This window comes from Crocuta crocuta, unplaced genomic scaffold, assembly GCF_008692635.1.
Source record: "Crocuta crocuta isolate KB4526 unplaced genomic scaffold, BGI_CrCroc_1.0 scaffold133, whole genome shotgun sequence".
In the NCBI taxonomy this organism is placed as follows: Eukaryota; Metazoa; Chordata; class Mammalia; order Carnivora; family Hyaenidae; genus Crocuta; species Crocuta crocuta.
The window spans coordinates 3,416,461-3,422,392 of record NW_027529438.1 but is presented as its reverse complement, the minus strand read 5'-3'; positions in this window follow the sequence as shown (position 1 = coordinate 3,422,392).

Here is a 5,932-nt window from a genome sequence, read left to right as displayed (position 1 = left end):
GGCTCTTGGTAGCTTAAATAAAAGGGTCAGGGAGCATATGTTGTTTTCTTTTCCTTTTCTGAGGGGCGGGCAGGGGGTGATCTTTCTGAATTAGCACCGGGGTCCCGTCCCAGTTCCAAAGTTTCCCACGGGGGCCGGGCGCAGTCCTGGAAGCCTGCGTGTCGGAGGCGCCTGCGGCCTCTGACGCCAGCCTCACCTCCCAGTGCGCTCTCTTCTCCGTCCGACTTGCAGGCTTCTCCCTCCGGGGAGCTTGTCTCCTCACGGTCTCCGGATGACACTTTGTAGATTAGTGTCACTACAGACCCTGTCTCCACGTCCTCTGCGCTCCCTCCCGCTGTTCTTGAATTCTTTCCCTCTTGCAGACGGGCTCAAGCCTCACCTCCTCCTTGAAGCTTTCCCTTCCTTCCCGTGACCCTTAGAGACAGGCCTCCCATATGCTTAGATCACACGTTACCTTCTGCCCTTGTAAGTATCTCATTACGGGGGCGCCTGGAGGGCTCAGTGGGTTAAGCGTCCGACTTCGGCTCAGGTCATGATCTCCCGGTTCGTGGGTTCGAGCCCCGCGTCGGGCTCTGTGCTGACTGCCAGCTCAGAGCCTGGAGCCTGTTTCAGAGTCTGTCACTCCCTCTCTCTCTGACCCTCCCCTGCTAATGCTGTCTCTCTCTCTCAGAAATAAATAAAACGTTAGGGGAAAAAAAAAAAGTATCTCATTACGGTGCATACCTCTCTTACTCCTTTCTACCTGCCCCCTCCCTGCCCTGAGAAACTGTTAGTTTTTGTTAAGTATGATTTTATTGTCTTTGATCAAAAGGCTTTGTGGCGAAAAGGTGTGGCGTTAATACATATTTCCCGCCTGAGACATTAAGCAGGGCCAAGAAACAGCTGTTAACATGAAAAGGAATCTGAATTCGAAAAGCGAGGAATGGGCCCCCAGTCAGGGAGAGATTAGAAGAATCTCCATGAGAAAGGCCGCTCGGGCCAGCAGGGCACCCAACCTTCCTCTTTGGATTCAAAATTCAGCAGACCCTGCTCCTTACTCCAGACCTCATTCTGCAAGTTGTTCCAAGAGAAAGAAGGCAGTTAGGCTGCCTCCAGAACCTCCCAGAAAGTCTCAAACCTTCAGCACTATTTGTTTCTTGCCTCTCGGGTCCAGGGATGGGTGGGGGAAAGTGCTCGAGAGGGCCAGCGGGTGGGGGGGCTTAGGCTCCTCGCGGTTCCTGCCTTCCCACCTAGTTCCTCTGCCTGGCCAGCTGCGCCCACGAACTCCAGCACCAGCCTCCGTGTGGAAGTCGATTCAAGAGAGTATTTAATTTATAAAAATGTAATATGCATAATTTTGTAGACAGGGAGGCTTGTCTTTGAAATAAATAAATGGAAAATGTGACCTGGCCTCGGTAACAGGACGTAGGTCGCAGGAGTCAGTTTCAATTAAGGGGAGAAAGAGAACGTAGGGCAGCATCAGAAAATGTGATACCTTGTAGGATACGCTTTCTTTAGGACAAACAACCTAAATCAACGCTTATGTAATAAAAGATCATAATAAACCATTGGAGTAGACACCATTAGTGATAGGATTTTTTTTTTTTTTTTTAGAAAAATCACTTAATATCCTTATTGCCACCCTTTAAAATGGGCTGATGATCAGGATGCCCGAGTGGCCCAGCCAGTTAAGCGTCTGACTCTTGGTTTTGGCTCAGGTCACGAACTCATGGGTTCATGAGTTTGAGTCCCGCCTCAAGCCCGCTTGGGATTCTCTCTCTCCCTCTCTCTCTGCCGCTCCTCCACTTGCAGTGTCTCTGTCTCTCTCAAAATTAATAAACTTAAAAAAATCCAGCTTGAAATGGGCTGATGCGCAGGTGATAGACAGCACAGTGTGATGGAGAGAACACTGGCCCAGGTGTTTTTTTTTTTTTAACCCAGGTTTCTCGTTCTGCCTTTGCTATTCAGTCCAAGATCTTTGGCAATCTGGGCTTCTGTTTCTCTGCTATCGAATCAGAGACTTCAAGGATCTATAATGGTTTTTCCAGCTCGACAATCTTATGCCAAGATTATTTTGTCATGTATACATTACAGGCCCACCCTAGGGAGCTTTGCAAGCTCTTTATGTGAAACTTTCATTTGTTATTTGCCAGGAATAAATTCACTATTCTATAAAGTGAAAACAAAAACAAAAAACCAAACAAAGTCACAACAGAAAGCCAACTCTCCAGTCCTTTGTTTCAGTAGATTTCTGTGAGTTCGAAGTTCTCTCCCTTACTGCAATAGCCTTGAATAAAACCTTCCTTGCCTACTGAGGGAAAAAAAGCGGGGGTGGGTGGTGGGGGTGGGGGGCAAATGGTTTCTAGCACGCTATGCCCCAGGAGACATTGTCAGGTTGAAAACAACGGCACAAAAAATGTCAACTTTTTGGAGCTAAGTGTTAATCTAATAGGAGAAAATCATTTTGTGTTCTTAATATTTGATATTATTTATGCAAAGATTTTATGAATTCTGTTCAGGTGTGTACCTGAGCAGTATTGGGCAAGCTGATATAATCTTCATTCTTTGTTGGTTAAATTCACAGAAGGATTCCCAGGACCTATTGCTCTATAGCCTGCACTTCCTTCTCTCAGCCTCAGTTTCCTCATCTGTAAAATGGGTATACTGACCATATGCATCTCCTATGGTCACGTAAGACAATGCACAGGAAGCGTATTGTAAAGCAGGTATTTTATGACCTAAAGCAAATTAATTTTCTCAGTTCCAAATATGTGTTAAAGTTTGCTGTCAATTTACTTATAAGCCATTATCGTGTGATAAAAAGATTATTGAAGTAGGAGCCCTAGTTTACAAGGAGGACGAGGCAAACTACTTAATCTCCTTGGGTTTAAGTTTTTTTGTCTTTATTACGGAGGAGCTGAATTAGGGGACCTCCTAGTAACTTCCACTTCTAAACGGGTTTAGGATATTAAAAATTTTTTTTTAACACTTATTTATTATTGAGAGACAGAGCATGAGCAGGGGAGGGGCAGAGAGAGTGGGGGAGACACGGAATCCAAAGCAGGCTCCAGGCCCTGAGCTGTCAGCACAGAGCCCAACGCGGGGCTCAAACTCACAAATGCAAGATCATGACCTGAGCCGAAGTCAGACGCCTATCCAACGGAGCCACCCAGGCGCCCCAGGTTTAGGAATTTTTTAAAACATTTTTAAACAAAGGTTTGATAAAATGTAACATAGCAAGTGTTACACGCTTTAGCAATTTATATTTTAATTGCATGTACTTCAGATTAAAATTGTATTATGCAGGTTTTAAATACAGAAGGATATGGAAAGTGATAAAACTTGATTCATTTAAAAAATAGATTTGGAAATGCGGTGGGAAATTCAATTACATTTAAAGGTGCAAAAACAAGATTGAAATCGCTGCTAAAAAATAAGGAAATTTACTTTGGACGCCCATTGTTTCTGGAAGAAGGGTGTTTTTATGCCTGTGTGGCTCTGACGTAATGGATGGAGGCCACAGCAGAGAACAGGCCTCTCCTTTCTGGAACAGTTCTTCTAAGTGAAATGGAACGAATACAGCTTAGCAACAATACACATCTAAATAAAACACGGACCCTGAATTTGATATGCATCTTGTTTGTGCTAAGACTTTCATGGCAATCCAGGCCATGATGGAAACACCTCGTGACATAGAATTGGATTCAAATTCGGGCCCCTTTCCTCTCTAAGTGTGTGACCTTGGCTAAGTTCGTAACCTATCTGTGCCTCATTTTCTTCATAAAACGGGATGAACCTTAGGAGTGTTTTAAATGTTAAATGAGATAATATGTGTAAGGCTGTAAGAACAATACCCAACACATAGATAAAGCTCGATGCACGTTAGCTACGGTGATTTGATTCCATAAATAACTACTAGAGGTCTACTGTGTAGTAATCATTGTATTAGACCCTAAAATATCTTTGAGGCTTCAGCTTTTTTGTGTCTCGTCTACAATGTGTTACAGAGTTAGACAGGAAATTCCAAAAATTCAACAGTCCAAGGGGGCCCAAGTGAACCTGGAAACAAGGCCCTTCGGAGTCAAAAGACTTTAAATTCAGGAGGGAAAAGGAGATGTAAATGAGGTAGTTGCTTAGGGTCTTGCCTTGAAGCGGTCAGGTTCCCATGCCAGGTTCTAGAGAGCACATTACGATGCATATTAAAACCACCATGACATTCAAAGAGTCAGACGTGCCTGATTAGACTTTCATGTTCTGTATTTATAAAAATGCTAGTGGTGCATTTCCTCAGTGCAAATGATTTTTGGCTTTTACTAATATTTATGACTATAATAAAGTCTATACAGCATAAAGTATGTGATGAATTTGTTGTAGTCATCAGTTTGCCTTCACTTAAGGGACATCCCAGAAGATGCTGTATCTTGACCAGTAATTTCAGCACATTGGAAGGAGGCACTACATAGGAAAGGGCAATTGTACTTTAGCACTAGGAGACGAAAGGAGAAATACAATTATGGCAGTAATGCATTCTCTTACATAATTGTATCAAGGAAATGGTATAGGAGATATGCCTTTAAAATTTTTTTTAAAAACATTTATTCATTTTTGAAAGACAGAGAAAAAATTTTTTAAAAACATTTATTCATTTTTGAAAGACAGAGAGAGACAGAGCACGAGAAGGGGAGGGGCACAGACAGGGAGACACAGGATCTGAAGCAGGCTCCAGGCTCTGAGCTGGCTGTCAGCACAGAGCCCGACGCGGGGCTCGAACCCAAGAACCGTGAGAGCATGACCTGAGCCGAAGTCGGAAGCTTAACCATCCGAGCCACCCTGGCGTCCCAGAAGATGTGCCTTTTGCAAGCAACACTGTGTTGCTTTGTGGTGATTCGAAACTTTGATAACAATCAATGATGTTTGATTTGGGAGTTATCTCGGGTAGATGTGTCCACACGGCATCAAAAGCAGGGTTGAGATGATGAATTCAACCTTCATTCCTTCTCGTGTAGAGGAGCTGACCGTTTGGGCTCAGTGATCTCAGGCTGGACCGGCTTTGGCACCAGCCTGTTGCTTTTGGTGACTCTGGGGTAATTTGAAGGCACGGTAATCCTAGCTTTCTCGACCTGTGAGCCCTCACAGATAATCCCATGGCTCTTTCATCTGCACATTGCGCAGGGCAGAAGCTCTTGATGCAGAGGAGAAAAGTAAATGGGCCTCTTCTTAACAACAAATTGACTGAAGTATTTGCCACGGTGGAAAGCATAGAAGTCAGAAATAACTTTTTTGGGGGGGCACCTGGGTGGCTCAGTCGGTTAGGCATCCGACTTCGGCTCAGGTCATGATCTCACGGTTCCGTGGGTTCGAGCCCGGTGTGGGGCCCTGTGCTGACAGCTCAGAGCCTGGAGCCTGCCTCAGATCCTGTGTCTCCCTCTCTCTCTGACCCTCTGAGCCTGGAGCCTGCTTCAGATCCTGTGTCTCCCTCTCTCTCTGACCCTCCCCTGCTCACGCTGTCTCTCAGAGATAAATAAAAAGCATTAAAAAAAAAAAAAAAGAAATAACTTGGGGGGCGCTGGAGGAAGGAGGGGTGGCTCAGCCTGCTGAGCGACTGAGCATCCAGTTTTGGCCCAGGTCATGATCTGGCTGTTCAGGAGTTCCAGCCTGGCATTGGGCTCTGTGCTGACAGCTCAGGGCCTGGGGCCTGCTTCTGGTTCTGTGTGTGTCTCTCTCTGTCTCAAGAACAAATAAACGTTAAAAAGAAAGAAAGAAAGAAAGAAAGAAAGACAGAACTTGGACGTTCATCTGTCTTCAACCTTGTTACAGAAGGTTTAATTAAAAAAAATTAAAATGTTGAGGATTCTCTTGTCCTCAATATTCCTTTTTTGGCCTCCCCATTTCCACGGACGGATGGCTTTTTAAGAATATAAATACAGAAGGCTATGTATTCCAAAAGGCACAC